At 39.5% G+C, this 26,897-nt stretch overlaps 1 long non-coding RNA gene across 3 annotated transcripts; it reads right to left on the reverse strand.

Moving 5' to 3' along the window:
* On the reverse strand, window positions 1-26,146 carry LOC149311684 (uncharacterized). 3 transcript variants are annotated; one of them, XR_016281388.1, is made up of 4 exons: window positions 26,022-26,146; window positions 2,681-2,752; window positions 1,285-1,367; window positions 1-135 (listed from the first exon to the last, which is right to left on the reverse strand). It is a non-coding gene; the product is annotated as an uncharacterized LOC149311684 (long non-coding RNA). The 3 variants fall into 3 exon arrangements; XR_016281389.1 differs by lacking the exon at window positions 26,022-26,146 and adding an exon at window positions 11,393-11,525; XR_016281387.1 differs by lacking the exon at window positions 26,022-26,146 and adding an exon at window positions 6,715-6,801.
* Window positions 26,147-26,897: the final 751 nt, after the last annotated feature.

Below are 26,897 nucleotides of genomic sequence, written 5' to 3' on the forward strand. Positions count from 1 at the left end.
GTTTTATTTAAGGTGCACACCAGTTAATTCTACATTATGGAGAGATTCTGAAGCTTGCTTGAAGCAGCAGAATATCTTCTTACAATGAGAACAGCACATCCCATGTAAAATCAAGATGGAACATCTCCCTTGAAGCTGAAACAATCAAGAACAGTAATAAAGACCATGCGAAAACAAAATTATAGCTTCAGGTTTTATTCATGCAATGCCTATTTGTGGACTTGGAATATCATAAATAAGCACTATCTTTCATAGAAAAATGGCTGTCTGAGAGTTATAGTTCTTAGAAAAATCCAAACCCTAGTATGAACCCCAATATCTTTCAATTGAACTAAATGTGATAATTTTAATGCTACCTCATGAGAAATTAAACAGCTATAACAGGGAAAGGCAACATATTTCAACTCCAGTGCTTGTTACTATTGCTATTGATAGAGTCTTCCAAGTCAGATAGGCTTTTCCTGAGGAATAGCACATGTGTCAGACACATGTGGAAGATCTATCAGAGACAACAGTGACACTTTAACTAATTTTTGGTAGTACTGTGTCGAAGAAGACAATAATTAACTATTCCTGAATTCTTTTTACCACAAAACCCTTGTGATGATGACACAGTTCTAACTAGAATGGTCCCATTGAATCAATTGTTGCATGACAATTCAACAGATAGGTAAATCCCCTTGATTCAATGGGATTGTTTGGGCTAGCAATAGAAATCAGGCTCAGGTAGAGGGGAGATTCATATATTCATAACATGCTCCAGTAGTCCTTCTAGCCATTTTTAGCATCTCACTTACTAAATCTAGCATCTCAGTTACCTGGAACATCATTTGCTAGTGAGCACTTTGTTGTTGTTTGCCTCCAAGTCATTTCTGTTTTATGGTGATCCTAAGGAAATCTTATCCAGAGGTTTTCTTGGCAAGATTGGTTAAGAGACGTTATGCCACTGCCTTCCTCTGAAGCCGAGAGAGTGTGACTTCCCAAGGTCACCCAGTGGCCTGGAGTCCCCCAGAGTCCTCCTAGGCCAATGTTCAGACCAGTGCGCCACATTGATAATATTTCATACAGATGGTCAATGAAAGGGTAGAGCAGAGGAGAAAGAAGATCTAAAATATATACTGGACTATAAGCTGACCTCATATATAAATTGAGGGAATATTTGGGGGCCAAAATGATGAATTTTAATATGACCCATGGGTAAGTTAAGTGTAAAACTGGATGAAGCAAAGGAAAATGGTGCCAAAGAACTTACAAAATTCTGGGAAGCATAACTTTTGTGCTTACCTTAAAGGCTGGATGGATGAGGAAAGAACTCCTATAAATGTGGTTAGGCAATGTGTCGGGTAGGGAACCAGGTGCAGGCAGGGCTAGGAAAATGCACACATACCAAAAAGAATGAAAAGACAAAGCAAAGAAAATGATGACATGGTTAGCATTAATTATAGCCTTTAACTTTAATGTGATAACTTTGCCTGATTTTAACTCATAAAGCTGACAAATATGCACAAAATTCTTTTTCAGATCCTCCAAAGTCTGATTTTTCTTGGTGCTCCTTTGAAGGGAAGAGCCAAAGAGCTGCCACCACTGCCATTTTCCCACCCAGGCATTCAAAAAGATGAGAAGTAGTGCCAAGAATTAGTGCTTCTTTTAAGTGCTCTTGAAATGGACTATTCTCCCATCACTCACCATTCTATTTAGAGAAGGTGATGGTTCCTTTTTTGGTAAGAGTTAAAGTACAGTACTTTTTCTGGTCTGTGGATAAATAAACCAAGCTTTTCAGGGTCATTTTTGTTTTCACTAAAATTTCTAGGCTTATACATGAATATATACAGCAATATTGACCTATTAAACCACTCTCCAAAAGTCGATGCCTTTCTCACTTTTGGAAGATTTTCATACCAGCACTTACCGTGGGGTAAGCGCTGGTAAAACGCTGGTAAAACATCAGGGGAGAAAAGTTTCCATTCATAGGAAATTGCTGCTCCACAAATGATCCAAGGACACTAGAGGTGAGAGGACAATTCCCTACCATTTGAGAAGTGTGCCAGGATTTCATATGCTTCCCTGACATTTTACTGGCGTTTTACCAATGCTTACCCCACGGTAAGTGCTGGTATGAAAATCTTGCTTGAATACAACTCCTATCAATCCTAGATGACATGGCTAGTGCTAAGAAATAATGAAAGCTGAACTCTGAAGAATGGAAGACAAAGGGCTAGGGAAAGTTACCATAACCTATCTTTTCATCATTACTGTGATTTAAAAATTATTATAAAAATGCAACTTAATGCTGCAGTGATCACATCCAGTGTTATTCATCGCACCCTGCCCCTGTGCTGGCACCCCATGAAACTACTGTCTCCGGATGGCATAATTAAAAAGTCTCTTAATCACAGCACAAGTTAGTAAGATATGGACAAGACATAATTACATTGTAAAAATTGTCTCGGCTCTGCTAACTCCAGTATTAAGATATTTCACAAGAACATGGCAAAAACAATGTCACATTATTTCTCCAATTCATTAATAAGCTGTTTTTGCACACTATTCTTCATGGTGTATTAACTTGTGACAGGGGTCAGGGCTACATTAAATTATAGAATAAATTACTATAGTTAACAGTGGTATTTGACAGCTTTTTAGGTATCAGCTGTGCAGAAACTGCTCTGCATAGGGTTACCTTTAAAAAGATGCCCCTTTCCATTGTTTGTGTGATGTTGGTTTCTTTTTAAATATCTTCCCAGATATCCACCTGAAATAAAGCAGGTCAACAGAGTGTGAGCATCTAAAGAACAAGGGAAAAACCAGACACATTGATCTTTGGATGTAATATTATTATTAGTCACTTACTGAAAAACTAGATTTAAAGTACAGAACAAAATTAAACCATAAAAATACAACTAGTAATAAGAATGGAATAAAAAGAGCAGTGAGGCCATGTGGCGAATGTAGGGATGAGTTGCAATACTCCCTGCATCTTGGATCATGGGGCAGATATACAAATCAGAATGAAATTAATTATCCAAAAATGGGCTGCCAATATTAAGGCAAGTATCATATTTCTCAAAACGTGATCTGATAAATTCAGATCTAGTTGTTAATCCAACATTGAGCAGATCCACTGACTAAATTGCTGAATTGTAAGTCATCACTTACCTAAAGCTTGTTGGTTCAATGCTGAATACAAGTTGAAATTACACAAGTTGATACTTAAGTCTAACATTTTCAAAATGTTGGTAATCATTTATTGATTTTTCAAAAGAACCAAATGACCTCAAAATCAATGTTTACATTTCCTCCCTAACAGTTTAAATTGGTTTGTATAAAGTATCCCAATCAAAAAAGGGAGAAAATTTCACAGATTTTATATTCAGTCTAGTCGTGTACTTTTCTGTTTAAGTCACTAGATTACTTTGGTTTCATTCTCAAGTGTTTTCATAGTTTGAATTGTAGACTATCTAACTGTCTGTCCATCCATCCATCCATTCATCCATCCATTTAATCTACCACTCCAATCTATAAATAAAGATAAAGGGGAAAATGAGGGAGAAAACCCAGAGCAACTAAAACTGCAATTCCATATTCCTTAGAAAAGCAACCTAAGCTTTCAGGTTTGTTATAATATAGGTTGAGTATCCCTTATCCCAAATGTTTGGTATCAGAAGGGATCTGTATTTTGGATTTTTTCAGATTTTGAAATACCTGTAATTACATATATATACTACATAATGAGATATCTTGGAGATGGGACCCAAGTCTAAACATGAAACTTATTTATGCTCCATATATACCTTGTACACATAACCTGAAAGTAATTTTATGCAATATTTTAAAGAATGTTGTGTGTGAAATGAAGTTTGTGTACACTAAACAATCAGAAAGCAAAGGTGTCACTATCTGAGCCACTCTTTTAAAAAGTTTTGGGTTTTTTTTACAACATTTTGGATTGCAGAATCCTGGATAAAGGAGACTCAACTTATATCCCTATCTGAGTGTAGGGATAATGGTCCATGGCTGAAGTCCTTGCAGAAACCTGAATCTTCCTGCAGTATTCAGAGGACTAAAAGATGTATACAACATGAGATCATCTTGTCTGTAGAACAGAGGGCTTTGGATACACAGATATCAACACCCAAAATATCAGCTCCCACAAAATGGGATGTGAGGCTGTAAACCAACCCCAGAACTAAGATAGATTATTATGGTGGTGGTGATGATGATGATGATGATGATGATGATGATGATGATGATGATGATTTGAGGTAGAAAGGGCTTCAGTAATGTGAAGATAAGGTAAGATTCTTCTACTCAGAAATAATTCACCACAGTGCAACACAGTTGCAGTCATTGTTGCACAAGTTAAACCCTCTTTGTTATCTCCTCTCCAGCTGGCCATAAGACCTGAGCTGGTATGATTGAGAATTTTAATTTTTATGGATTTTTAGAAGAATTGACCCAATTTGATCCTCAGGCTGATATGCAGATTGGTAGCTACCTATCCTCTGGTTTTTGCATTCTTCAGAATGTTGTGATGCAATCTTTGGCTATATATAGAGAGAGCAAACAATGCATCATCTTTGTATTTTGAGAGAATGCATATTTGAATATATATTATAGTATTTACTCATTTATTATTGGTGTTATATCCTGCCTTTCTCCCAAGATGGGATTTAAAGAGATGATTTCAGAGGGGTGTTTTTTTTTTTGGGGGGGGGGGGTGGTTACAAAAAGTACAGTGTGGAAATGGAATAAAAATATGAGATAAATATATGAAATTGACATGGACAGCAAATAGATACATTTGGTGATATCTACTGTTCAGAATGCGGCGTATGATTTTAGGCAATCAGAGGTTAAATGCCAATGAAAAGGATGGCAGACTTCAGCATCAGGTGCATTCTGTAATCACACACAACTGCAAAATTTTGTCTCCAGTATGAGATACATTCTGACTTCCTTTTCTTAAATGTTTTAGGTCTCAAGGCTCCAGTCCTGTATAAGTTTATTCAGACGTAACAATGCCTATATTCAATGGGGCTTAAACTCAGACAAATCTGCATAGTGTTGTATTCCTAACACAGATTAAGTTCCATTGAACTAACTGGGACTTAATTCTTTGTAAAGGATTGCATTGCATGGTTTTGAAGACATGTTCAAGGAGGATTGTGCTTGGCAGATCATCAGTGATCACAACCTCTGTACTTAGAAGATATTTCCTAAAGTTTTAATTCTGTAGGCTCCCATTAAAGCAAGGATGGGCAATTATGCAACTATGCTTCAAGCCAATTTTCACAACTTCCCAACATCACACAAAAACATCTCTGTTTCCAACAAAATACTAGACAAATGGCAGCTGGAAGTGATTCAATGTCATTTGGGTATACAGCTCAAATGAAGGTTTGGGAGTGTTGGGCTGTGTGAGGTGTGTTTTTGTGCACTTTAGGGGTTTTCAGGCAAATAACAGCTGAAAAGTATGCCTCAAAATTCAACTTTTGATGGGTACCAGGGTGCTATTTGGGACTGGTGTGGGTTTTATATTATTAAAGAGTAAAATAAGCAAATATTTCTTGCAGCCCTGTCTTCAAGGGGAGTATATAACCCACTACAGTCAAACAGAACCAAGCATACAAAGAAAAATATCCATCCTGAGAACACATACAAGTATGTTACTCACAAAAGCTAAAAAATTGCATCAAGCACTCATGGCCTGCCAAGGATCCATCCTCCACATATTCCATTGTTCCCAACATTTTCATATATGCATGTAGTTGATACATTTCTTGACCTCCAATTGCATTGAAGGCCAACTTCTTTTAAATCTATATTCATTCTCCCAGGATTTTGAGCATAACATTTCTGATTAGACACAATGAAGTTCAGGGTTATCCTGCCATGGCAATAGAAGCTCATCCAATTTATAATCAGTGTTCTGCACATGTAAGCAGAGGAATTCCTGTGTGCTTTATCTTCATCCCATCTTCTGCCTATATTAATCACATCTGATTTGTGGCCAATCTGGAGCACCTGTAGCCATCCACATAGGCACAAAGGAATATACATAAAGGCAACTCACTTGCCCCCCCCCCTTTTTTTCATAGTAAGATCTAAATTAGACGTTAGCCAGATATTCACCATGAATGACCTGAATCCAGTGACCTGAATCTAAACAGTGGCAGAAGATTCAGAAAACTAGTTGTTTTCCTGCTTGTTTGTGGTCTTGTGTCTCTCCAAGTCTTTGAAGAGATTATGGGGGAAAGGACCAGAGCACTGTGAGGTACCAATTTTAAGTAATTGATCTGGATTCGAATAAAAGGGCACTGAGTTGTTATATTTTCGGAGAGCAAACTTTTTGATATTTTCTGCCCCAGAAGCCAAAAATGCACAACTGGCCTAGAGCACCACATATCTTTTCTTTCTCCCCACTCTATCTTCCCTCCTCACTGTTGTATGTTCTATTTCCACCTTTGTCTCAGGCAACCAAATTTCCTGTGCCAGCCCTGAGAGAAACATCATACCTCAAAAAGTATTAGCATCATCCTAAAACACTATAAGCAGTGTGGTTACACTTGAAATTATAGCTGGTGTGTGTGTTTCTAGATTCCACAGTCATTCTTCCATGTTGTTGTTTTTGTATGCCTTCAAGTCATAAATGACTTATGGCAATCCTAAAGCCATAAACATGGAGATTTCTGGGGCTGAGAGTATGTGACTCACCCAAAGTCAACAGTAGGTTTCCATGGGCAAGCAGGGATTTGAACCCTGGCCTCCACAGTCATACATCATGCTAGTCATTCTTAAAACATGCCACCTGCAAAGAGGAGATGCAAAGAAAGTAAAGTATCAAACAATAAGAATATAACAAGAAACCTAAACCTGGTAGATCATACCAAAGTTTCATCTACTCCAGAATTATATTTCCTACTATAGCTAATCAGCTGGCTATGGGAAACCTACAAGCAGGACCTGTGGAAGATGTTTTTTCTCCAACAAACATTAGTCAGTGGCATACTGCCTCTGACCACATAGGAGCTACTGAATTCCAGAAATTGCTGTGCGAATGATGTAGTTTTCTTTTCATCTACAATTATATGTACTATCAACCAACATACTACAGTGAGCCCACGCCATACGCAGGCTCGTTATAGGCAGTTTTCAGCTTACGCTGAAGCCACCTGGGAAAGGGGAGAATGTGCTGCACGTGTGCATGGCCGTGCGGCAACCACAAGCCCCATTATATCCAATAGGGCTCGCAAAACGCGTGTGCGGCTGCAGGGTGTGTGCGCGGCCTAAGGGCGAGTGCAAGCCCTATTGGATATAATGGGGCTTGAGCATACGCACACTTTGCTTTATGCGGGAGGGGGGGGTCTGGAATGGATCCCCCATGTAAAATAAGGGCCCACTGTAGTAGAGGAAGGGAAAATGTTTTCTCTATTCCCTTCCTATAGTCCAGGAATAATTTTGCAACCCTATTTTGTCATTGGCTTCATCCATATTTTTCCAGATTAAGAATGATTTGCCCTATCACTGTTTCTATTCCACCTTTAAATGGCTCAGAATCAAAGACTCATTGAATGTTAGAGTTGAAGGAATCACAAGGGCCATCTAATTCACACCCTTCCCATGCTGGAATACACAATTACAGCACTCTTAAATGATGCCAGTCCAACCTCTTCTTAAATACTCCGACGATGGTACGTCTCTCACCCTCCAAAGCAATCGAATCATTTTTCTTATAATTTGAATCCATTGGTTTGTGTTCTAGTCTCCAAAGCAGCAGAAAACAAGCACACTCCATTTTCTACATGACATTCACTTAAGATATTTAAAGATTGTGATTGACTTTTCTTTTCCAAAGCCATTTCTAGTGTATCAGAAATTTTGAGGACATTTATAGTAGTAGTTTTTGTGGAATGTGAAGTGATTCATTGTCGGCCACAATAGAAGATCCACAGGATTTTCATTTTTCTCCTAACAAATCTACTTTATTTTGATTCCATGAATATTTTTTCACCATCAGCACATTGAAAGTGGAAAAGAGGGTATAGAGGAAGGTATGATGGCCATGGAGGTAAAATTGGATCAGTTGGGAGAATCACCTAACATTCCAATGAGATGGCACTGCCGAGTGATGTCACTGTGAATAATGTGGTGCTTATGTAACAATGGCAGCACCCCTGTACACGGGGCACCACCATTGTTACACCACCAGTACATGTTAGGGTTAGGGACCGTGCAGTTGCCACACAGTCCCTAACCCTAGAATTGGTACTAGTACGCCACTTATTGGTGGTATGTACCATGCCAGGGAGTCCTACTTTGTTACAAATTCTACATTTTCAGTGTGGTGGAAATATTCCTTGTTGAAATAAAAAAGCTATAGAAAGATGGAGTCACCTTTGTCAGCCAGAGAGATGGTTTTTGAAATAAAGGCTTGGAGTTTAGGAAAAACTAGAGCAAAGGAATAAGGAGTGCATCTTGACCTGGATGGAAGCTGGCACCAGTAAAAAGACATAACATAAACTACTGAGATAAGGACATTCAGAAGCAAGGTTAGGAGGAAAGCCACTGAATTCCGACAGGAGGGGGTAAGGAGTGATGATGCAGTTTTAATGTATGCATGTATTTCTGTTCTGATTGTAAGAATTCTGTATGTTTAAATTGTAATTAGCCAATCAGGTGTATAGAAGAAGCTTCTTTGTCTTGAATAATATAAAAAGAGCCATTTTGTCTTGTTCGGGGTCTCAGCTTTTGGAACTTGAATTCCACTGAGTTCATTGTTTTCCTTTGTCGACAATTGGAAATAAACTTATGGATTTTCAATTACTAGGTCCTCTTGCCAATTCTATTGTTCTGCAAATCCTAGAAATTTAAGTTTCCTGAAATTTCTGTTACATCAGCACATAGTTAGATGGCAACAGTTCTACCTGTATCTTAGCCCTCCACGTGGCAAAAGGAGAAATCATCATTTTTCCAAAATGCAGAAGAAAAGTAACAGCTTCATAACCTGCTATGATGATAGAGTCAATGTAACATAAGTCTAATGGATCAGACCAAAAGCCTATCTAGTTCAACATCCTATTTTTCATAGTTACCAACAGCTGTATCTAGGAATCTAACATGCTAGGCATGAAAACCATCTTCTACCTCTGTTTTCCTTTAGTACATCCTGAAAGTTGTTTGTTTTTACTTAATTTATGGTGACTTTATCAATGAGAGATGTTCATGAACCCCAGTCAGCAACAGCCCTGCTCATGTCCTGCAGACTCAGCTCTGTGGTTTCCTGGACTGTATCAATCCATCTGCAATTGATGGATTGGTCTTTTCGTACTGCCTTCCACTTTACCCAACATTATTGGTAAAGCATTATCAATAAAGCAGGGGAAAAATTGCCTTCAAGACCTTAAAAAGAGAGAGAGAACCACACTATATTTAAATGAGATACACTGCCCGTTGGTCAACCTAAAAGAGTGTGTAATATGCTAGCATTCTCAACTGGGCTGAAATGTCAAAGCTCTCATATGTTTAGAAAGAGTTCATTGATTAACACTGGTGGAGGTTAATGCCAAGGTCTTGCCTAGTATAAGTACAGTGCTGAGGATGTGTGTACCCACTCCTGCCACATAAGAAAGTCAATAAATACACAGGGCCTCCACATGCTGAGTCAGCTCCTTCTTCATCAGACAATGGCAAATGGATGGCAATTCTTTAACACAGGATTCAGCAAGTCGATGGGAGGCTGTTAAAGTCACCTTGCTAGGTATATCTAACAAAGGAAATACAGTGTCTACAGTACTTTTAGCAAAAAGAGCAAACTGCCCTTCCTATCTGGTGGAAGAAGATGGCTGGATCAAAATTGGATAGACAGCACTCTTATGACTGTCTGACACACAGATATGGGGTGGGAGTGAGGGAGAAAGAGAGAGAGAGAGAGAGAGAGAGTCTCACTTGCATAGCCTGGGATATTCAAATTGGGACATTTCACAAATAAGTGTATTGTCAGAAGTATGTCTTGAAGAGCAAGCATGACATAATGGTCTGAGCACTGGACAACAACTCTGAAGACCAGGATTTGATTCCCTGCTCAGTCATAAAACTTACTGGATGCCCTTGGGAAAGTCACATGCTCTCAGACTCAGAGAAAGACAATTGCAAAACCTCCTTTGAACAAACCTTGCCAGGAAAACCCTAGGATAGGGTTTCCTTAGGGTCACCATAGGTTGGAAATGACCTGTAGGGACACAGTAACAACAACAACAATGTCTAGAAGTGTATATGATTTTATGTTCAGTGCAGTAATAAGAGATCACTGAGATCATTTTGTCATCACAGTAAAGCACCTGCACTGAGAACAATACATGCAGCATACATAAGGTGGGTACTGTGTAATTTTATATTGTTTTTAGCTGATGTTTTAATTGTTTAATTGTTTTTTTCTATATTTGTATTGATTTTATCACAAATAAAAAATTATCATACTTTTCATTTGTACATATTTACAATGTTATTGCTTCCTTTCTCTTTATCCATTTCCATATATATATATATATATATATATATATACGTACTCTACATATACAGTAAGTGTCTGGTAAACTAGGACCTTTACTTTCTAAACTTCTTTTCTAACCACATAATGCTTCTTTACTATATTTAGCTTTTGTAATAAAATCTTTTTTCAGCGGATTGGATTTATATATATTTGTTAGAATTTTTATTTGTGAGCCACCTTGGGTCTCCTTTTGGGAGAAAGGCAGCATGAAATCAAATAAATAAATCAATGGGGCTCAACAGATCATCCTAAAAGGGCGGCCTGTTTTTACTCCTGTTGGAGACTGCAGCAAGCAGTGTGGCCACAGCAACGTTTAGACGCTGCACCATGCTTGTGTCATCATAGTGGCTCCCATGTGGATGGGGCTGAGTCATAATGGTGCTGCCAGTGCATGGTGGGGCTCAGGAGCATGCGGTCGCTCCACACTCCCAAGCCCTAAAATCGGTCTCAGACTGCCACTTTCCAGCAGTCTGTACTGGGCCAAATGTTCCCTAATAACCCAGTGTAAATTTGTCAGATGTCATTCTACCTTGCTTCCCCCTGGACTCAGAGCTCATCTACACTGGCCAGAATAGCATCTCTGAGAGGTAGTCATCTAATTTCTGCTTAAAATACACCAGTGAGGGAGAGTCTACAACCTTCTTAAGTAGGTTATTTAACTGTTGAAAAGCTCTTACCATCAGGACATTCTTTGAATAGTTTAGTCAGAAATTCTTTTCTTGAAATGTGAATCCATTTCTTCAAATCCTATCTACCGGAATAGCAGAAAACAAGGTCCTTGCTCATTAAAAGAGTCACTTGTCTCTTGCTATTATTCTTTCTCAATATTTTTTACCTTCTTACCTGTTCAACTCAGATGGAAGAGTCTGATTGAAGAGGATGCCAAGGAGATGGGCAAGAAAATGGCCAAATGAGAAGCAGAAGAAATTGTTGTCTCATTGCTCTACTTGCTGCACTGCCACTTCTCTCCCCAGATGTGACCAAGCTATAACGGTGTAGAGAGGCAACAGCAGCAATCAGTACAATGTCAGCAAAGAAAAGATGGATACACCCAGCAAGTAATGGAGTGACTTGTGAAGATAACCTAGGTCTGTACTGCTAATAATCTGTAACAAAGAATTACAAAGGATCACAGACTGAAAGATAATGCATGGTGCAAAAAATCCAAGAATTCTGGGATTTGTAATTTTGTGAGATATTTAGCCTTCTCTGTTAGGGAGCTCTGATGCCCCAACAAACTACACATCCTAGGATTTCATAGGATGAAGCTATGGCAGTTAAAATGATGTCAAACTGCATCATCGTAAATAAAGCCATGCACAAATGGCCTTTGAAGAAATTACCATTGTAGGTGTGGGCAGAATAATTGGGGAAAGAAATTTATCAAATTTCTCCAGAGAGAACAGAAATTTTGCAACAGTTTCCTTCCTTCCTTCCTTCTCTATACCAGAAGTGAGAGAAATAGCAGTTGTATTGACTTGGTCAATATTTGGAAAGAATATTTATATTTATTAATTCCCAAGATGAAAAACAGACTTTCCAACATCAGGAACAGCAGAATAGAGTAGTGAGAATTTTGCATAATTTTCTCCCTGAACTGTTTTGGAAGAATTATTATGTGGGATTTTTGCACAAAATAACCCACCCTATTTTCTGTGCAGAAAATTATAATTATTATTAACTTACTTTATACTTTTTCTCTCAAACTAGGGAGATTTTTTGCACAGCTAAAAAAATGTGACTTACCTTGCCTTGTTTGAATCTTCTTCTGGGATGCAACTGGGTATTATCATTTGCATTTTGCCACCGATGCTGCCTCCCACCTAAAACCTGCCTAGAACCTGCCTAGAAGCTGAGCTCAGCTGTCCAATGTGCAGTCGGGAGCTTCCTGGCTTTGCAAATTGACCAGCTGAGCTTGGATTCTAGTCAGGTTTCGGGTGGATTTTAGGCAGGAGGCAGTATCAGCGGCAAAATGCAAACAATAATAGCCAGCTGCATCCCGGAAGAGGATTCAAACCTGGAAAGGTAAGTCAGATTTTTTAGCTGTGTGAAAAACTCCGAAGACACAAAAAAATGTGTTTCTTGTGCAGAAAACACAGTTTCCTAAATGCAAGAAATCAATTTTCCGAACGAGGTTGAGGGGAGAGATTGCACAAAACCTCATACATTTTTCTCTGCAAAATAATCCCGCTCCAACATGTTGAAATCTTCAACTACGAAAGGAATGCTGTGGAGGAATATTCTTAAATAAATAAATAAATAATAAACTACTGCGATCATTCCTCCTTGGCTGCCTCTGAACAGCAGAGATAATGTAGTTTGACAACGCTTTAAGTGCTATGGCTCAATGCTATGGAATTCTGGGATTTGTAGTTTTGTGGGATATTTAGTCTTCTCTGCCAAGGAGCTCTGGTGCCCCAACAAACTACAAATCCCAGGATTCCATAGGATGGAGTTATGACAGTTAAATTTATGTCAAAGGGGCTCGACAGACCACCCCAAAAGGGCAGTCTGGAGCTGTCCATTTTAGCTCCTGAGGGAGCCCACAGCAGCCAAACCACATGGGCTCCCTCCGCACCAAAAAGAATTTCTCAGAGTGTTTTTTTTTTTTTCTGGACATGGGGAAAGAAAGTCAGAGATATTTTATTTTGGGGGGAGGATGTCTTCTGAACAATTTTGGCTCAACTCTAATTACAAGTTCATTCTCTCCAGTGGGTAAAGTTCATTGGTCATATAGAAATGTCCTTAGAAGCTTTTGTTTGGTAGAAAAATGGTTAACAATGTTTGAAGCATAAAAAAGAGGCAGGGGCTGCTACCTTTGTGGATAAAATCTCTGGGATAACAACCTCTAAATCTTGATCTTGTAAACAAGCACTAGGAGAGCTCTAGCACCATGTCTTGAAGAGTGTTCTTTCAAGAGACCATTGAACTATGTAGCAGGGACACCACTTCAATCAAACTGAGAAGCGGCATTCAGAACATACTGGCTTCCTAACCAATGCCATAAATTTTGGGGGCAATTCACTAGCTTGCTCCCTGATGGATAAACAGTAAAGAAAAGTCTAAATCCATCCAAACCTTTTGCAATCATTAGCCATCCCCCTGGGAGCTACTGAAGTTCAGAATGTAGTTTAAATGGGGGATTAGTTTAAAATGGATTCCTTTCTGTATTATGGCAAATCGGTACAAACTGGGAGAAAAATCAATTGTGGAGTTATCCTTGCAGGAGTTTGCACCAGTTTTAAGTGACCCATTTTGAAAATTGGTTTTCATTCCATCAGTGTAAGTGTGTGTGTGTGTGTGTGTGTGTGTGTGTGTGTGTTTGTACTGACAACAATAATACTTGATGTGATTACAAAGTTTTGACTACATGCTTTGCATGGATGAGAACCCAGGTTCAATTCAGTGTTTCTAACTAAAGAATGTGGGCCTGAAAAACTGGAAGAGATCCCAGGAGATCAAAGCTCTTCAGGAGTGATAGCAATTGGACCGTATGGACTTTTTGTCTTAGCTCAATATATTTCAGGAAAATGTGAGGACACTTTAAACAGTTATATCAACAGTGTTCAAGGAAAATGAAAACTAATGAAACTATCATAAAGATGCACACATGAAGTTGAACTCTCATAACCAGCAAGCAGTAGAAAGCAAGTATACCAAACATGTGGAGGTGGAAAAGAATATAGTATTTAACTGTCATTTTATATTTATTTTTAGGCAGGTTAATGCAGAGATGAGTGATTGCTCTTTACTAGACCTCTCCTCCTGCAAAAGCCCTAGTGTAAACCTCATAAACACACACACTTCTCTGATGCTGAAGCCAAGAAACTTGTAGGAGCAGCTGTGGAAGTATATGAAAAAGGAGAAAATGTGTCTTCTCCCTCATCTCTCTCCTGCCACTATCATGCTATATTGTGGCATGGTAGATGGTGGAAGATGTTGTCCCATGATCTCCTGCCTTTAATTAGTTTAATGATTGAAGCCAAGAGATAAATAATGATTGAAGAGTTAACTATAGCTCATAGGCTGCATGTCACTTCCAACCTCTTCTTTGCATCCCTTATCACCTTGTCCCCAATAAACTAGCTTTCTGATGAAATTTTTAAAAAAAATGAAAACTGCACATATATTTTCCAAAAATACCACCAACGTTATGCATCAAAACACCCTCGAATCTCCTCATCTTCCCAAACTTACTTAAAGTATCAAAATCATTCAAACATAGTCTCAATAAACCAAAAGAGGCAACTAGATTTAGACACCTGGTCAGATTGGCTGAATTTTGTCTGAAAGTGTGCTGGTGGGGCCTGTTGTGGGATCACAGGGATGAAAGATGTCTACCTTTGTGATGGAGCTGTTTCAGAAGGAACTATGGGACTGCCAGCCCTTCAGCATATTGCATGATCTCATGTTCAGAGCTGTGGCAGACAATTTATCTTTGGCCTTCCTGTATGACAAAGCCTTACCTTGCTACTTTGACAGATGTATATGTTGCAGAGAGCTAATATAGAATCTTAATATGTTAGAATGGGAAAGGTTGATATTTCCCATTCATTCTTGCACTGAGCCTGCTCTTTGACAAAACTCAAAATTGGCCTTCTTACTCAGAAGAGTGTAGATTTGACTATCATTCCATATGTGGATCTCAGGATAAGTTAATAACATGAAGAATGACTGTGTTACAGTGGGATTGTATTCCTGGACCATTTCTTTCCAACTCTACCACTGTCAAAATGAAACAAACCATAAGATCCACCAATGTACCCACAGCATCACAAATGCCCAAACAAACATCCTTGATGGATTGGACTCTAAGTGACAGCATCTGAATTCTGTTGTTGTCATGTTTTTAGCAGCATTCAGTTCAAACAGCTAAATTGTTCCTGAATGTAGAGGCAGCTATGAAATCTGTGTGGATGCCTAGTGTAAGGTAGGAACCTGACAGGAGAGGGGGGGGGGGGGGCTTCATACATCAGCCTGGCATGTGTGCAGATCTCAACTGCAAACACTTAAGGTGCAATCCAGGCAGACTAAAACATTTTAAACTTCAGCTGATTTCAAGGGGTCCTTTAACTTGTCTTGACTACTCACCTGACTCACCTTGGCATCAGCATGACTTAAAAGTGCTTTACTTTGAATCATGTGTCTGAAAGGGAAATTTCAATTCATTTGTCTTTCTGATTAGTTCTGGGAAAGGGGACGGTTTCCATTTACTTCTCTGCCTAAATCTACTTGATGGTACTGCTAGTTAGCCCCCTCTCTAACTATAGTCTCCTTCTCCAGCAGTCAGTGTTGTTATATCAAAATTAAGCAGAACTTAAGAAAGCCTTGGGCCCTGCATGAGGAGAAAGGTGGAATATAAATATGAATCAAACATTAACATAATAATATAATATAACTATACTATACTATACTATACTATACTATACTATACTATACTATAGAACACCCTTCACATCCATGGGAATTTGGTTCTGGGCCATCTTGGAGGTGAGGAAAATTGTGCATGCCCAAGCCCCATTGTAGTCCACTTCAACATTAGGAAGGACTTCCTGACAGTAAGGGCTGTTCAACAGTGGAACAAACTCCCTCTGAGTGTAGTGGAGTCTCCTTCCTTGGAGGTCTTTAAACAGAGGTTGGATGGCCATCTGTTGGGGATACTTTGATTTAGATTTCCTGCATGACAGAATGGGGATGGACTGGATGGCCCTTGCGGTCTCTTCCAACTCTCTGATTCTAGTCAATGGGCAGCAATGTGCATCCACGAACTTGAGTGTCCATGGATCACCCCACCATGTTATTTTCAATGGTGACATTGCCACACACATGGCATAATTGAAAATAATGTAGTGGGCTGATCCATGGGCACTCAGATCCATGGATGGCTAGCCTGCTGATATGGCGGGAGAATTGTAATATATCATATGATATAATATGATTATTAGGGTTTTTTTTTTTTACATAATCCTTCAGGCAGCATATGGCATCCCAGATTTTCATCACCAAAATGTTCTGTAATCACTCACCATGGCATTATATGCCCATTGAGTTTCTCTAGCCTTCATTGCACTGTTTGGTGGCATCCCTCTCTGTTGCTCAAACACAATCAACATTAGACAGAGTTGATGGGAACCATTTTATCCTCTCAGTCTCAACACAGATCAAGTGACAATTTTATGCCCAATTTGGTAACCATGTGGAAAACAAAAACATAGTGTTGAACCAATCCCTTTACTTCACTATGAATGAAGCAACAGCTGTGTGTGGCAATGCTCTCTATCCAAGCCAGGGTCCCTTTTGTAGACATTGGTGCTTCCTCACTGGAGCATATATAGATTTTTTAAAAAATGGTAGCAGACTAGCATTCAAAAACTGTCTTATTTTAAACAATGTCTCACACCTTAAGCTGCAGATCTGCGAATCCCTGTGCCTTTATTACTGACAGACTACTTACACCCCAAAGAACATGAGAATAGATAATGTGGGGAGGGGGGGATAAAGAGATGTAAGTTGTCTGATGCCGTTAGATTAAATTAGATGGTAATGATTACCATGTGCCTTCACAAAAGGCATTTTGTAACATTTAAGGTTTTTTTGCTAATTGAACGAGTACATTACCATGCACAAGGATGTTAGTGAAGGTTGAAAAGGACAAATCAACTATTCTCGTACATCACCATAATTATGCAGCCCCATGTTCGAACAATTACATTTATGTAGACCCACTGTTAAAATCAATGTTACTTGTACAGCTAGTCCTTAATCAATGAAATCAGTCAATTTACCATGGTCACATCCTTCTTCTTAATTAAGACAGTGATATCTCTGGAGCACAGGGTCTCCAAGAGATAAATAAGTACAGAGGTTGGGAAATGTCAAAGAGGTGACTCCCTGATTTTACTCTCAACCAACTTGGGAGGAAATAAGACAGTTCCCTCAGTTCAAGGCAGCATCACGATCTTCTAAAGAGATGGCTTAGCATTCATTAAGGAAAGAGCAGGTAGCAGCGTCTGACAGAAACAGCACTAATGAGCAAAAAGGGCTTTCAACATGCACATCCTTCATAGTCATCGTCAGAATTATGAAGGTTGTACCACCTAAGCCAATTTTAATTAGCATGAGCATGGACCTCTTTGGACAGTTAGCCTTTCTTCCCAAAAATCCATTTCAAGATGGTGTCAGGATATTGTCATAATCAAAATGGCAAAGTGATGGAATAACCTACTTAAAATGTGTGCAGCGTTAAAGCAGCATCGGCAAAAAAATCCTCTAATGACACATGTAATAAGAGTATTATCTGGAGGGCTCTGACATTGCTCTCAGTGATGTGAGTAGGGCTGGTACAATGACAGAGATCTTCTCAGGAAAAGAGGTCTTCATAGACCTGGTCTAAAACGTCTTGTCCTGTAGAGTTGGATATTAAACTCTAGCATGCAAAGGCAGTGGAGAAAGGACAAGGAGAGGGAAGAGTGTGAATGCTAAGCTGTTGAGAAATGCAAACGTAACTGGATAAAGATTTTATTTCCACTCCACACAATTCATTGCTATTGTCAAAGCAAGCTCAGTTTTTCCCCTTTATATTCAAAGCCCAAAGCAGTCTACTAAAAGTTTGATTAGCTTGGAAGTGTTGTACAATAAACAATGTGGTTGGAGTGCAAAAATCATAATCTTAATATAAAGACCACAAAAAATTGCATGTCCTTTTTACCACCTTTGAAATATCAGAAGCTACTTAGGCCAAGGTCAGACCACTGATCTCTCTAGTGCACTCCTGTTTTTATTGACTGCAATGGTGTGTTTCAGGCATTATTTTTGGAAATGTCAGAAACTGAATGAGAGACCCTTTGCATGCTGCCACTCAGATACCATGGAGCTCTTTCTGAAATTGAGTGTCTGCAGCACATTTCCACAGTGCTATGTGCATATAATTCATGAATTACTTTGTATATTGCATCCCGTGTGTGTGCTTCCTGAAATCCCATTGATTAGTGCCAACTAGAGTTGTTGTTTTTGTGCTGTGCCTTCAAGTTGTTTCCAACTTATGGTGACTATTGGGTGAACCTATCACAGAGTTTTCTTTGCAAGATTTGTTTAGAGAGGGTTTGCCTTTGCCCCCTCTGAGGCTGAGAGAGTGTGACTTGCCCAAAGACATCCAATGTTTCGATGGCCATGAGGGCATTTGAACCCTAGTCTCCAGGGTCATAGTCCAATACTCAAATTACTACACTGCATTAGCCCTCGTTGTATTACGTGACTTCACGTTAACTTTGATATAGGTGAACCTATCCTAGGGTTTTCTTAGAAAAATGTATTCAGAGGTTTGCCATTGTCTTCCTCTGTGGCTGAGAGAATGAAGCTTACCCAAGGTCACTTGTTGGGCTTGTAGTCTTCTGAAATTCTAGACCAGTACTCAAACTAAAGCATGCTGGATCTACTAGAATAGACCCACTGAAACTATAATTGAATAGTGAGTTGACACAAAGATAAATCATATTCACTCAGCAAGAGGTTTATCACACTGGGGCTGATTTTGGCATTAAAGTGAAATTAAAGTGCATTTAAACATCCCACAAATGATGCGGAAATGGCAAGTAATTCGCAAATGATTATCACATGCAAATGTGCAAATAAAATGATATCAGAAATGCATTGTCACTGAAATCCCGAAAGTAAAAATATGTGCATTAATGCTTCTTTGTGACCACTTTAATGGCAGGTTTTGTGTGACATCGTGTGAAATCGTTAAGTGTTAATTATGTGATTTTTCCAGGCTATTCACGGGATAAACTCCCAATCTCCTTTGTGTGATAAACTCCTAAGTCTACTCAAGCTGGGACTAATACCAGTTTGTTCATTGGTGTCAACTTCCATGAAGCTGTAAAGCCTAAACATGGTGGAAGAAGCCCCTGAGAACCTGGATTTTCATACAGAACACAAGAGGTGTCATGAATGCCACAAAAACTTTATTTGGAGTAAGGGACCAAGAGCAAATGGTGAGTCTTTTAAATTCAGTTTACCACAGACTGCAAGACTGCCCTTCCTACATGTAAACAGTTCACAGTTGGATCAAGCCTTTGGCCCTGCATCATCTGGACAGGGTGACACAAGAGTAGGGGAAAGCCACAGCAAATAGCCCATGTAGACATGCCCTTAATCCAATAAATTTAGCTTTCTGAACTTTGGGAAAGGTTTTTCCAAAAGACTTGGAATGGTGCACAAAGAGAAGAGAGAACTGTTGTGCAGGAAAGAAATAAAGGAAGGAAGGAAGGAAGGAAGGAAGGAAGGAAGGAGGGAAGGAAGGAAGGGCTGTATATGGATGAGGAAAGGATATAAAAAAGAGAGGAAAACCAGGAGATAGAGTGCAGAGAAGGAGAGAGAGTGAAGAAAGCATGTATTATTGGGCACAAAGAGAAAAGGAGGATGAACTGAAAGACTGATGGGTGTGGAGACTTGGAATATGAAGCGAGACCGTGGGGTGTAGACAGAAGAAGAGGTGTGAACAGCTAATGGGTTAAAAAGAAGATCCTGTACTTGGAAACTAATTTTCTCCCTCCATGATTGATTCTTCTCTTCAATTAGTAATGCAAAAGTAGCCCTTTGTGTGATTTGAGTTGTTCACCCCTTCCCTACTTAAATTTGTTTAAACTGAAGAAGAGAGAGATGTCTCTATATATAGATAGCTATATCTATATCAGGATATATAGATATACACATTATGCTTTCAAATTGTGTTCAGCTCCTTCAGATTTATTTGTCTCCATATTGAGAGACTTTTAGCAGAAGCCCAAATGATACAGTGAAACCTGAGGTGAATTAATATGTTGCAGAAATGAGAATTAAATAAGAGTCTGGAATGATTTTTCCACAGCACTTCTGCTTCATGTTAAGAAAGAGAAATAAGGGAGGGTGGGGGGAGGAAAATGCCAGGGAAACTGGAGGGATTAAAGAAGATATTTTTTTCTAAATGTGAAGGCAGCTGTTCAACCATCTGTGCTTACCTGTTCTCTTTTTCCTCAACTAGCACAGAGATGCCCTGGCTCTCTCCCAACCTGTCTTGTTTCAAACCCAGACTTGTCATGGACTGAATAACCAATACACTTTCCCCCTTCTTCTTTGGATTATCTTGATCGGCAAAGGCACTGTGAAAAAACAGTGGGCTCTTCTCTCCTCAATATATATATATATATATATGAATGAAATCCCTTTGTGTGCAATATCAAAATCCCATTTATAGCAATACAACCCAAAGCGTCTGAGCCATTATGTTCCCCATCACCATGTATGGATGTGAGAGCCGGACAGTGAAGAAAGCCGACAGAAAGAAAATCAACTCTTCTGAGATGTGGTGCAAGAGAAGAGTGCTGAGGATATGTGGACAGCCAAAAAGACAAGGAAATGGGTCCTTGATGAGATCGAGATTGAGTTCTCCCTAGAAGCCAAGATGCTGAAACTGAGCTTATTGTGCTTTGGCCACATCAGGAAAAGGCATGACACATTAGAAAAGACAATAATGCTAGGGGAGGTAGAGGGTGGTTGAAAGAAAAACACTGCACACCAGATGGGTAGACTCAATCAGGAATGCCAAGTGTCTGAATTTGCAGGACCTAAGCAGAAAAGTGTAGGATAGGGAGCCTTAGAGATGCCTCATTCACAGGGTTATCATGAGCCAGGACCAACTTCAGGGCAGTTGACAACAACAACAACAACAACAACAACAACAACCTGAAAGGATCTGAAGATCTGTACCAATACCACTCTGGTATAGTCAGCCAGTGGTGAGAATGCTGGACTTAGGACATCCATCTTCAAATCCCTACTGAGGCTGTATCTGCACTGCAGAAATAATGCAGTTTGACATCACTTTAACAACAAGTGTGCAATGATATAGAATCCTGGGATTTCAAGTTAGCTGTGGCACCAGAGCTCTCAGGTAGAGAAGGCTAAATATCTCACAAAATGACACATCCCAGAATTCCATAGCACTAAGCCATGGCTGCTAAAGCAGTATCAAACTGCATTATTTCTGCAGTGCAGAGGCAGCCTGAGTCAAGAAACTCCCTGGGTGACCTTGAAATTCTATGTTGTGCATGCATAGTGTAAATCTACATTTGCGTAGTTACATAATAGTTGTGTTGTGCCACTCTTCTTTACAATAGTGGCATTGTACAACCAACTGTGTGCCAATAAAACAAACAGAATTCTGGCCATTGTAAAAGGAAAATTGGAAGAGTTACATATACCACTTTGAGCTCCTTGGAGGAAAAAAATGTGTATAAATGGTTATAAATGTAACCAATAAAATGAAAAACAATAAAGCCCTAAAGGTAAGCAGCCCATGCCCATCAGACCGAGGAACTGGAGACAGTGGACAGCAAAGAAAACAAAAAACAAAAAATAATAGGATCATAGAGTTGGAAGAAACCACACAGGCCATCCAGTCCAACCCCTGACATGCAGGAAGACACAATCAAAATACTCCCAACAGATGGCAATCCAGCCTCTGTTTCAAAACCTCCAAAGAAGGTGATTCCACCACACTCCAAGGCAGAGTAATAATAATAATAATAATAATAATAATAATAATAATAATAATAATTATTATTATTATTATTATTATTATTAGTATCCCACCCCTCTGAGAACAATAGGGAAGGCTAACAAGTTAAAAATATACAACATATCAAATCCCTGGTACCCTCCCACCCCTTAAAAAGGTATTAAATCTAACAAAGAATTAAAACCATACAGGTTAAAACTGACCGAAGGGTCAAACAGCAAGACAATACAACAGAACAACAGAACAATAATCAATACAACAGTGATCAATGGGAGCAGCAGTATCTCTTTATGGGAGTTTCCTGAGGCCGGGTTGGCTATTCTGGAAAGGCCTGCTGGAAGAGATCCGTCTTAACAGTCTTTTTAAAGCTGTCTAAGGATGTAAGCAGACGTATTCCACCATTGAATAGGTCTCACTGTCAGGAGGTTCTTCCTAATGTTGAGGTAGAATCTCTTTTCCTGTAGCTTGTATCCATTCTCTGGAGCAGCAGAAAACTCTCAAGAGGACATCTCTTCAAATATTTTCAAATGGCTATCATGTCACCTCTAAACTTTCTCTTCTCCAGGCTAAACATATATAGCTTCCTAATCCCCTGTTCATAGGGCATGCTTTCCATACCTTTCACTATTTTGGTCATACTCCTCTGGACACAATCTATCTTGTTCACATCTTTTCTGAACTGTGTTGACCAGAACTGAACACAATATCCCAGGTGAGTTCTGACCAATGCAGAATAGAGTGGTACTATTATTCCCCTTGATCTACACATTATACTCTTATTGATGGCGCTTTGAATCACATTGCTGACTCATGTTCAGCCTGTGGGCCACCAAGACTCCTAGATCCCTTTGACATGTATTGCCATCACCCATCTTAAATTTGTGCATTTCATTTTTACTATCCAAGTGTAGTATCCTACATTTTTTTCCTGTTGAAACTTGTTGAAATGAATCATTATTAGATATTTGCAAATGATTCAATCATCTGTAAAGCTTTAAGGACGGCATTTTTCAACCTAAGTAGTCAGTCGCTGAACAAACCAGTGGCTGAGTTATGGATTCCTTGCTACATTTATCAAAGGAGGGCTATTTATTTTTCCTTGCTGAGAAAAATCAGAAACAGTTAAGGAAGGGGGGGGGGGGGGTTCAATAAAACCAAAAGACAGAAAAGAGTGATGGTAACTTCTTGTAACATCCAAACAAGATATTGGTGATGATCAGCCATCCATTCAGCATCATCTTCCCATGAAAGATGTCTGCCTTTTTGTGGAAAGATACAAATTACAGAATATAACCACTGAATTAATAGCTGGTTAAGAACTACTTTGCAAGTTTGCAAACACCTAAGATATATATGTGGGGTTTTTTTTATTTCCTTTTCTTTGGGTTGTTACTTCAGAAAGTACAGAAAGTTAGGGAGGCTGCGGAGGAATAGAAAGATGTGAAAATGGAGGGGGGAATCTAGAGACAACCTGTGTGACTTCACAACTAAAATGTGAGCTCAAAACATCTCTCCCCCTTCAAAAAAAAAAAGAAAAAGAAAAGAAAAGAAAGAAAGAAAGAAAGAAATATTAAAATGCACTGAGAATGGGATTGAAAAACAGAAACCTGTTTCATGGAAGAAGAAAATTTTCAGGTAACTGCAGGAGAGATTTTAGCACAGCATTAGTTTTGCCTGAAGGAGAGCTCTGTAAAGTACTTCAGATTTTGCTTTAAGTGACATTTTGGTAGTAACTCCAACTTGGGCAATAAAAAGATATATAATGTGGATTGAGGCCAAAGCTATTTATGCCGGGTCTCCCATCAATGTGCAACAGTGAAACGAATGGTTGTCCTTCCAAATATTGTTGCTCCAGAATGGTTATTTGCCACCTTTCATCACAAAGTTGCAAGGGGAAAAATTGAATGTCTATCAAAAATCGCTGAACACAAAATACAGTTGGGGTAAAGCCATGGAGAAAGAGAAAGAGAGAGATTAGTTTGTTGAATATGTATTCCAACAACTCTGGTACCATATAGAATCAAATGAGATTTGCTTTGATATATGACTCTTCTTACTCAAGGTATCCTAAAGCACTTTACAAAACATTGAGTTCAATAATGCAGTGCACCGATTGTGTTGGCACTCTTGGCTGTCATTATACACTCAGATATAGATCAAATGTACCCGTCTGTTGATGTTGTTTTTTAAAAAACCTATCTGACAAAGAGACTATCATTCTCAAGAACTAGATATTATATACTGATCTTTCATTTTCAAAGAAATGCATACAGCACTGTGCCAGAGAACCACCAGATACCAGCAGAGTTGACCTTTTTTCAAAAAATATTATTTATTTATACAAAACTGTCACTGTACATGGTGTTTTAACAAAGCATCAAAGGAAAATGAGACATTTCCTGTCCCCCTGAAGCTAGTAATTTCCCTGCATTAATGCTAGGGGAGACTAAAATTTGGGATTAACTAACTGCAGATAATTAGTAATAAATCACTTTTGCCAACAGTGAAGGTATAATTAAGTTGTGTTATGAATGTAACATAATGAAAGATAATTCCATTCCTTTAATGATATCACTAATTTTAAAATATCTTTATAGATACAGGGTAATGGTCAAGCTAGAAGAGGAATATCACAAGGTTCATGTGCTGGTTTATGGTGACTTTTTTTACATTTCTTGCAGCTATTGAGGATGGGTACAGATCTTCCCTTATTTCTTTCTTACAAACAAGAATGAAGGATTTTTTACAGTTTACTCTTCCACCAAACAAGGTAACGGGTTTTTGTACTTTTCCAAAATTTGTTTAGCAATTGGCAACTTTTCCAAAAGTTTTGTTTGTGCAAAATATAATATTTTTATGCATAAAGCAATGTGTTCTCTCTCTCTCTGTGTGTGTGTGTGTGTGTGTGTGTGTGTGAAATACTGCTTTCTGCACAAAATGTCTGGTTTTGCATGGACAATTTGTCCCCCACAAAAAATCCACAACATCCACAATTTTTCCACACACACACACACACACACACACACACACAAAACCCTCTAATGCAAAAGCACTCCTTTGGGCATCACTCCTTCCCTTGGTTGAGGTGTTTTCTTGGTTGAGGTGTTTAGATATATTGACACACTCTTTCTTGATGCTGGGCAAATTTCTAGCATTGCAGTAGCTTAAGACTTCGGTTGAGCATCTAGAAACACAGTTTAGGAATCCAAACAAAAGGGGTAGGCAAAATGGTCAAGGGAATGAGAATACCGTAAATATGTAGGTTCTAGGTGCGAATGATTTTCAGTGTCTCAGGGGTAGTGCACACAGGTAGGAAAGGCCAGGCTGGGGGCAGAGTAGGGGCATAGGGTCCATATGATACATGCCCTGGCTCAACCCCCAGGGCAGTGTGATGCCACATGCTGCATCACACAACATGCGGTGTCATGGGGCTTCTCTGGTGCTGTGTCTGCATGATGCAGCTCTGAAGGAGCACCATAAAGCCACAGCACTGTGGCTATTGCTCCCTTTGCAGAGCACAAAAAAGGGTCCACTTTTTCAGCTCCTCTTTGTGGCCTGCAAAGGGCAGATTGGGGCTGTAGTGTGCGGTTGCCACGGCCCTGACATGGTTGTAAAAGGGGCGGCTGAAGGGAGCCCCTTAGGGGCAGTCTGCACAGCCCTTCAATCTCTGCAGTGCTGTGTCATGCCCAGCCTGGAGGATGGCTTGGAGGACTCAGAGGATGAGCTAGAGCTCCTGGGACCTGAACCTGTAATGGAGGAGCCAGAGCCCCTGGGGCTTGAACCTGTAATGGAGGAGCCAGAGGCTGGCCCTAGTTCTGCTGGAGCAGAGCCTATGGCTCTTCCAGAGGTTCAGCAGTCAAGTTTGCCTGGTGCCGAGGCTGTGGACATGGAGGAGGATCTGGGCAGTGTGCCTACCTTCAATGAGCGTCGAGCAGAAAGAGAGGGCCTTCAAAGATCTTGGAGGCTTTATCAGAAGCGTCTTCGTAATCAGACACAGCTGAAGGCCGGCTCCTTGCCTTCTTAAGCACCTGGAGCATGTGTGGTTCTTTGCCAGTGGATATCTGACTCTTTTAGAGGAAAGACTCTGTCTCTGGCTCCTTTGGCTTCTTGTCTTGACTACCCGGAAACCTTGACCTTGGACTGCTTGATCGACCTGCCTATCTGTTACCCTGAACCTCGGACAGTCTGACAATTCTCTTGGTAATCCCTTTTGGTAGAACTACTGTGAATCTCCAGGACTGTGTAGCTTACACTGACTTTGCTGTGCTGGGAGGGGGTTTGTTTGTTTGAGAACTAGCTGCCTTATCAGCCCTTTGGCTGCTTTCCCGGACATGCTGGAAGATTGGGACATGAAGAAAAATTTCATCTAACAAGTCAGATTCTTATTGGGAATGGCAATGTCTTCATTTAACCCTCTTTAGCAACAATCCTGGGGAAGAGCAATGTTGAGCTTTCAAGTCAAAACCTACCCCAAATATGAAATGTTTTGAGGCTTTGGTTTGGGTCCAGGCTCCTAAATTCTCCCCAAATGCTTGCCCCTTGGCTGATAGGCAGCCTGGGATGGACTAGTTAAATGCATATGCTGATCATGCGTCTAAATTCTAGATACACTGAATATGGTGATATCACTTCATACTTCCAACTTCCTATTTAAAAACTCTGTCATTCCACTTCTCTAGCTGCTCTTAAAATGTCCCAGTTTCTATTTCCCCATCCCACTATCCTTCTTTGCAAGACTAATTTGCACTCAACTAATTATGTATATGGAAGAGGAGAGGAGGAGGTGGAATC

The sequence above is a fragment of the Sceloporus occidentalis genome, unplaced genomic scaffold (genome assembly GCF_023333645.1).
Source record: "Sceloporus occidentalis isolate IW3139 unplaced genomic scaffold, rSceOcc1.0.p SCAF_5, whole genome shotgun sequence".
Lineage (NCBI taxonomy): Eukaryota > Metazoa > Chordata > Lepidosauria > Squamata > Phrynosomatidae > Sceloporus > Sceloporus occidentalis.